This window comes from Rosa rugosa, chromosome 2, assembly GCF_958449725.1.
Source record: "Rosa rugosa chromosome 2, drRosRugo1.1, whole genome shotgun sequence".
NCBI lineage: Eukaryota > Viridiplantae > Streptophyta > Magnoliopsida > Rosales > Rosaceae > Rosa > Rosa rugosa.
The window spans coordinates 34,690,048-34,698,051 of record NC_084821.1 but is presented as its reverse complement, the minus strand read 5'-3'; the positions used below and the strand labels follow the sequence as shown (position 1 = coordinate 34,698,051).

The following is an 8,004-nucleotide window of genomic DNA, read 5'->3' as shown; positions in this document are numbered from 1 at the left end:
CGAGACGTTGTATGAAAGGCGAATCAGACAACAACATTTTATTTTCTCTGTTGTATGAGTTATCCTCACACTTCACTTTTGGAAATTTTATTGTTGTGTGTTAGTTTTTAGATAACGTATTCTAGTTATTACAGTTGTGTGATTATAAATAAGACAACGTATGTTTGTTAGAACCGTTGCATGGTTATATAAGGATTCATTGTGTGAACATCCAAATTGTTACTTCAGACAACATTATTAACATTAGAAATTCTGTTGTGTGATAATCGTCTTTTCTGGATTTTGTGCATTGATAATAATGCTCCATTTTACCTAATGAACAGTGACTAATTGTAAACAAAAGACACTGGAATCTATGAAATGAGTAATCCAACTCATACTATTTGAAGAAAAGCATTCAAATGTTAAAAGGGAGGATTTCCCAATCATCCAAGCCAACTTTGAAAGAAGTAAAGCATTCAACTGCATGCCCATCTACTTGGGACATCAAAAGCTGATACAAATACAAACTATTTGTTACAAAACATGCCACACAGTGCATGAATATTGTACCAGCAGAGAAGCACAAAAATGATGCTTTCCTTCAGCAACAACCTACTTCCTCTTATGCTTTCCTTTAGCTCCTACACATACGCCTTCACGACATACTTTGCCCATTCATTTCGCATCATATCTATGTCTGCTTGGGTATATTGACTGTTGCCTCTCCTCTCCCACTGAATAAACAACTCATAATATCAGCAAATGCATTCCAGCTTCAACAAATGCATTCAACAAAATAAATGCAAAGAGTAGCAGTCAAGCAACACTCACTAGTCAAGCTAGCTCCTTACAACTCCAGCAATAGCAGCACAGCCAACAATAACAGCTCTCCAACAAGAAAACTCTGTCTAACAATAGTCAGCTCCTTTAATATGTACTCCTAAACACAAGCCCATAAAGGTAATTAGAATTTAACATAGGAAAATTTACCTGTATGTACATATCCATCAGGACCATCACCATCTTCATTCAATCCACAAAAGAAAACCAAATACCAAACCCACAGGTAATTAATTTTGGGAAGAAGCGAGGTGCTTGGGACTAATTTTTATAGCTTTGGGAGATATATAGATGTGTCCCAGACCTGCCATACTTGTTTCCCACTACATGAAAAGCACCATAGCTATAGCCTAAATTTATAATATTTCAGATTTGAGTTTATTAATTGGTTAATGGAACCCCTGAAAGCTTAAGAATTAAGGTTCTATAATTTTGGTGGAAAAACTTGCCCAGTAAAGGCAGAGATCTGTAATACTGAGCAGAAGTTTCTCTTATCAATTCCAAGATATATACTATCAAATTTATAATGGCTGGAAAAGCTGCTATCCCTAATAAGAGCTCTTCTCCAATATTCCATGTGATAACATGATGGTACATGCAGCATTGAAAAACATATGAACCGGTAACATAAACCAAAGTCTATCATCAAAAAAACAGAAACCAAAGTCAAAAGCATATTTTGCTTATAAAGCTGCAACCATACAAAAGAATCCTTCACAAGTAAAGCTATGTTTTCTGCATTTCACAAATTATGGTTGCAAAACATAGATGAAAGTCTTAACAGAGAAACTGAAAAGCAAAGTACATTTATAGAATACAATAAGAAACTAAAACAGAAAAAGTAACGTAGGCCTTAGAAGAAAGAAGAAATGAGTTCTTACATCTTCTGCTTTTAATTTCAATCCCTAGATTTTTTGCTTAGCTACCCTTGCTTGGGCTTCCAGTTGGTCTTTTTTCTTATTCTGCAATATGATTTCATCAACAACCTGCTAGGAAATAGAAACATTACACCTGCAAGAAGATAGAATATATAATTAAGACAATTGACAATCTATAAAAGCAATGTGATCAAACATAGAATCCAAACTCCAATGCTCTTGCATTTAACTCTTTTACTTGAACACCCAACAACTGCCCACCCAACACAAGTGTGAATACTCTCCCCAAAGTTCTAGTACAATCATCATGAGTTCCCAAGGAAATAGATTATCATTACAAAAGTACAACAGTACATCAACTTAAACCCAAAATCCATCACATCACAGCAAGACTTGTCATGTTTTATAAATGCATCAGATTTCATGGCACATATATTCAGAGAATTATGCATTTAGTTGAAAGCAACTTTAATCAAAGAATAGCATATGTAGCATCACCAACAATGAACATAAAAGGGTTTCGGTTCTATTACATAAGCATTGTTTATGAACCCAAATCAGAAGCAAAACCAAAATAGAGACAGAAATTCTTCACCTCCTTTGCAAAAGCTCAACTCGTCCAAGCACCAAAGAGCATTAATAGAACACTGCAAAAATCACAAAGAGGGTCAATTTCTTATAGCAATGTAACCCAGTTTCATCAAAAACAAAAACCCAAAAACCAACTCAATTACTATATCGTTTATGGGATACAAAGTTGTTAACAGCAACAAATCCCGCAGCAATGCGCGGGTGTCATTTCTAGTTATACATCTACTATATACTAAAGTAGCATTGGTGTTCATTTCTCCTGTTCCTCTACAATTTCATCTAAAATCTCTTATCAATGTTTTCAATCTGGTGGACTGAATCACCAGTTCCTGCTCAAATTGAAAATAGAGCTGCAAGGGAGATCTACACATAACTGACATAAGAGATAAAGAGAAAGAAGGCACATTTGAATGGAAAACCAAAAAAGTAAATAATTACTACTATTGATTAATTACCTCAATCACCGAATTTATTTCAGACTTATTCTTGAAACTGGCATCTCTAATGAGGTGAGCAGAAATATATTTGAAAGCCTAAATTGCTTCTTTTTTTGACATATTTCCATGACAAAGGTCTTCAATATATAGTTGTGCACAGAGGCTGATGCTGAAGAAAGAAAAAAAAAAGGAATTATTTTTGTGACAAAACAGCTTATTTTCAATTATCCATGGCTTTCTTTGTAACTGAACTAACAACTAACAGAAATATAATGAAGGTCCTCAGTTTCATAATTATTTTACATATTCACCCATCCGAGCATAAATCTTTCAGAAATTCTGAAACTCAGTTTCATAATTATAACGCTCATGTCCATGTTCTTATGCAAGCCAAAAACAAAAACAATCTAATAACCATCGATGCAAGTGCCCATATTCTAAATGTACAGTACAATGAGATATAAGCAAATGACTAACTATCATCTTATCAGATACAACACCTTATTTTGAATTCCAATATACAATGATATAGCATATAGCAACTATACAATTACATAACTGGAAAAGCTTTTCTTCTCTCAAGCAAATACATTTGTTTTGGTTGCTTTGTCTAAACCAGTAGAATTAATCTTCCGGAAAAACTTGTCACTTTTGGTAGCAAAAGTAGCAAGGGAAATTGGTACATTTTATTAAAAAATGTTTCTCTTTGGTTTATGCAAGTTTCCTAGATCTCCCCAGCACATTACTGATGCTGGTCCTCTGGCATCACAATAAGTCCTTGCAATCATGTATAAGACCTATACAACTTTAACAACCAACTTTTAAAATATATGCCCTAGAATCGAACCTTGTGTGTATTAGAGAGTATATAATCATATATATACCTAATCAATTAATTGGTAAATAGAATTGCTCAAGAATTGGTAAACATACCAACTTGCCTCAGACCAAAACCCAACAAGACATGCAGTTTCTCTATGTAAAATTTAAAAAAAAAAATTAAAAAATATATAAATCAAAATAAGAACAAAACACCTCAATTACATTGGGTTGCCCCATACACCTTATCCCCGAAGCATGACATAACCTAATCTTTTTTTTTTTTTTTTTTTTTTTCTTGAGCATGGATTACCCTCTGACTTATACATGGCATATGCAGAATCATAAGACTATGATTGAATCATTATCCTCCGCAAACTTATTAAAACTCACACCACAATTGAACCTCAAAACACTATCTTCAACTAAATATCCATAAAATGAAGCCATTCACCGTGGATGATTGTTTGGACGGGTATTATGATTAGGTATATGAATATATCATCATCACAAAATTGGGAATCATATTAAAATAGCAGAGAAGCTTACCTAAGCTTTGACCAAGTTATGATCAGAAATTTCGATTGAAAGAAATGCGCTAAAGCCTTGGCAAATATTTGATGATAAAATTCTGTGGGAATTAAACACACAGTTAGATTGGCTTTAAGGAAAAACTGAGGCATAAGAACGTCATTACAAAATAGGATTACAAATCAAACGCAGTAGCAAATCAAAGAAGCAATTAAGAGCAGTTTACCGAAAAGGAATGGTTTTTAACAGTTGAACATAGGCAATGCTGCTATATTTTTTTAACAAACCCATAGTCTCTGAAATTATGTTTCATTTAAGCTGATAAAACTCCTTAAACCTATTAAATGCACAGAACCATTATCATGATCTAAAGGCTTAAACTGAAAATTCAAATTCAAGGATCATAGCTGGAAAAGAAGTTGACTGAAAACAAATTGATGAGGATTGATATTGGGTGGAAAAAAAAAAAGCTACATAAAACACTTCCATAACTTGTGTCATTCATCTGAATTGTGTGCAGAGAAAGGAAAAAGAATAGATAATTCAACTATCGATCACTAATGATTCATGTTTCAAGAGAGAATCCACAGTGATAATATGGTTTTGAAGTTGAAGAGCATGAGCATAAATCTGAAGCACTATCATGAATATAAAGGTCCTATAAGCTGCCCCTTCATCATACTTACATTCCCTCTGTGAAATTCTTGCAAAACCTCTCGGACCAAGAAACCGATCCTCAATCAGAATCGCCAATCCGTTTGCAAATAGCAAACAAGTTACTAATCCCCCATTACTCACTCAATCCCACAGAGCAAAGCATTGTCCTCAAAACCCAAAAACACAAGCAGAGCACCGATTCAAAATATAAACAAACAAAAGAAAAGCCCGAAAATTCACCAAAAGAAAAAAGGAAATATGCTAAAAGGAACACCCATCACCAAAAGTTAAGGAAAAAGCAGAACACCCAAAACAGCAAACAAAACCAAAACCAACAATAGCTACACATCTATACCAAAGTAGACCAACAAAACCAGAAACCAACATGAAAATTAGCAACTTGAAGATAGAAAACGAAGTTCATGTATCAAAGTAGACCATGTGCACCAGTTGCCTGCACATCCAAACAAAACACAGCATTAGAGCTTATTGTTCTAATTCTTTTTCATTTTTCTCTAATTTCTCAGCCAAAAAAAAAAGCAAAACAGAATCAAAATTCGAAAACGCACCATCTCTTGCGAGAGAGGATTGGCACCGGTGAGTTTACATTGAGTGACGACGATTTTTTGGAGCTCATTAATATGGCTGTGGAAAATCTCCCTCTACGAGTCGACGAACTTGTGGAAGGACTTGACGAAATTCCTAATCTCTAGCTCAGAGAGATCCTCCATTATCGACCTCGATGGATTTGACCACGAATCGAGTAGCCGTGAAACCCCTATTTCCTCCTCAGTTTATCGACTAGCCCCCAAATCCCTAAATCGAAGAACCCTAATCTTCAGGTAGATTGAAACCCCATTTTCCTCCTCCTTCAATTTATCGACTAGCTTGAAACCCCCAAATCGAGAAACCCACAAATCTCCAAATTGAAGAACCCTAATCTTCAGCAGATCGAAACACCATTTTCCTCCTCTTTCTTCCCAGTAGGAAGAACCCACAAATGAAACTGAGTCGAACCCTAATCGAGATGAATCGAGTGATGGCTGAGTAGAACCTTAATCAAACATGGCTGAGTAGAGTGATGGCTGTTCTGAGTGATGGTGTTGAGAGGAGATGGTGTTTTCAAGAGAGATTGTTTTGAAGAAAAGGCTATTTTTTCTAAAGTATTGGAAACACAGCTATTTTGATGAGAGATGGTGCTGAGAGGAGATGCTCGAAGAAAAAGCTATTTTTTCTAAAGTATTGGAACCACAGCTATTGAAAGATTCTAAGTAGGAGACAAACTCGCTGGCCCAGTGCACTTGGTTTTCATAGATCAAGTTACGTTGCCTCATTATGTACACATTAAATTTGAGCTGAGCGACCAAAGAGGGGAAGTTCCCGCCTATGTGCAATCAAAATATTAGTTTTGGCGCTGGGTAGAGGCATTTCTTATTCAGACAACACAGATAAATAATTTGGTTGTAGGAGCTTACAATCATCACACGCAAGTTGATAAAAATTTATTCATTTTGGGGGGGGGGGGGGAATGAGTGGCATTTTGGGGCACATCCAAACCATCCCAATATATCTTCCTCACTTGGACAACACAGAGTAAAAAACTGTTGTATGATATTTTGCAAGCTACTCTCATACAACAAATTTAACTATTCTGTTGTACTATATAGTACCAATTTGGAGCCAAATTTGAGTCAAGCTAGGAGGGAAATCTACCTCTATTTTTTTTATTTCATTCACACAACAAACTATTCTTGTCAGTGTTGTGCAATCACCTTCTACATAAAAACTTCAAAATTTTTATGTCCTTATACAACGTAAGGTTCCTAATCGTGTTGTATGATTGACTTTCCATCATCACACAACATTTTTTTTTTCGTTGTGTAAAAAGTGTTGTATATTGAGGTTATTGGCCTAGTGAATACTCGATCACCCTCTATCTTACCTTGTGATTGTTGGAATCAATTCACTCGTGTGAACTTATTTTGTTACACTCTTGTTTATGGTTAAGATGTATTGCTCTTGTTGGAAAAGCTATGTGAATTAAATCTATTCTTAGCATTTGGATACAACCCACTCATTGTGTGTTTGCATTTCATTCTTACATCTCTCATCACATGATCACACTTAGGAGGAGTATTAATACTTGGACTATCTTCCTCTGATTGATTCGACTTGGGCTAGTGTCTACTGTGCACCATTTATTTGTGATCCTCCTTGTACATCGCTTCTGCTACTAAAGTTACCTTTGTCATTCCTATTCAAAAAGGGGGAGAAATTAGATGTGTGACTGTGATAACGTTATTCTATCTTATGCATTTTACCAATGTGTGATAAGTGTTTCAGGAAAAGTATGGATTGTGATTCTCTCCTCCTGTACTTGTTGAGGGGGAGTTTGCGTTGATTAGATGTGTTTTGTATAGGTATGTCAAAGGGGGAGATTGTAGGTACAAGTTTTGACCAACTTGGTGTATTCGCATTCCCATACAAAACGGTGAAGTATCTTCCAAGTTGATCCAAGAGAATCTCAGGTAAATGCATCCATGCATACATGGCAGATTAGTGGTTGGTCTAGGAAAGTATCTTTTGGGGTTTAATATTCCTTATTTAAAGATATTTTTCTGTTTGCCAAATTGTGTTATTGATTTCCTAAGTATTTTAGGATTTGGTGGATATCTTGTATTAAAAGTTCCTTTCCTAATAAAAGTCTGATTAGGGTAGAAATCTGTTAGAGGGTTTTTGGCACGGCACCTATTCTTGGTGTGGAAAAACAGATGGCCTCCCTTGGATATATTGAGAAAAGAGACGTTCATAGATAAAGGGACCTTGAACGCAAGAATGTTTGGTGAGTCTTGCTTGTTTGTCTAAGGTTGAGTCTTCACAAGAGTCAAAACACTTGTTCCATGCTTAAGTGTTGTTGGTAGTGTTCCTCATATGCATAGATTCTCTTGAGATCAGTAGAGAGGCTGTGAAGAAAGAAGAGCGATGGCGATCGTTCAAGTGAAGAACGAGTTCAAGACGGAAGACAAACTTCGTATTAGTTTTGTCTAATCATTGTAGCCGAGCTAGTGCTATTCGAGTTTGTAAAGAACATATCCTTCATCATAAGTGAATTCTTATTTTTGGTTCTCAAGAGTAAGAGCCCTGTAGTGTTTTTAATCTCAAAAGTTGAGGCTTTCACTGCGTAACCAAAAATTTGGTGTTCTGTTGGTTATTTTTGGTTTCTGCCCAGTAAGGATTGATACGTGCCTTGCAATCACTACACCAATTTC

At 35.5% G+C, this 8,004-nt stretch overlaps 1 long non-coding RNA gene across 1 annotated transcript; it reads right to left on the bottom strand.

Annotated features, from left to right (window-relative positions):
• Positions 1-354: 354 nt before the first annotated feature.
• Positions 355-2,347, bottom strand: LOC133728248 (uncharacterized). The gene is made up of 4 exons (XR_009855705.1): positions 2,296-2,347; positions 1,704-1,808; positions 814-922; positions 355-716 (listed from the first exon to the last, which is right to left on the bottom strand). It is a non-coding gene; the product is annotated as an uncharacterized LOC133728248 (long non-coding RNA).
• Positions 2,348-8,004: the final 5,657 nt, after the last annotated feature.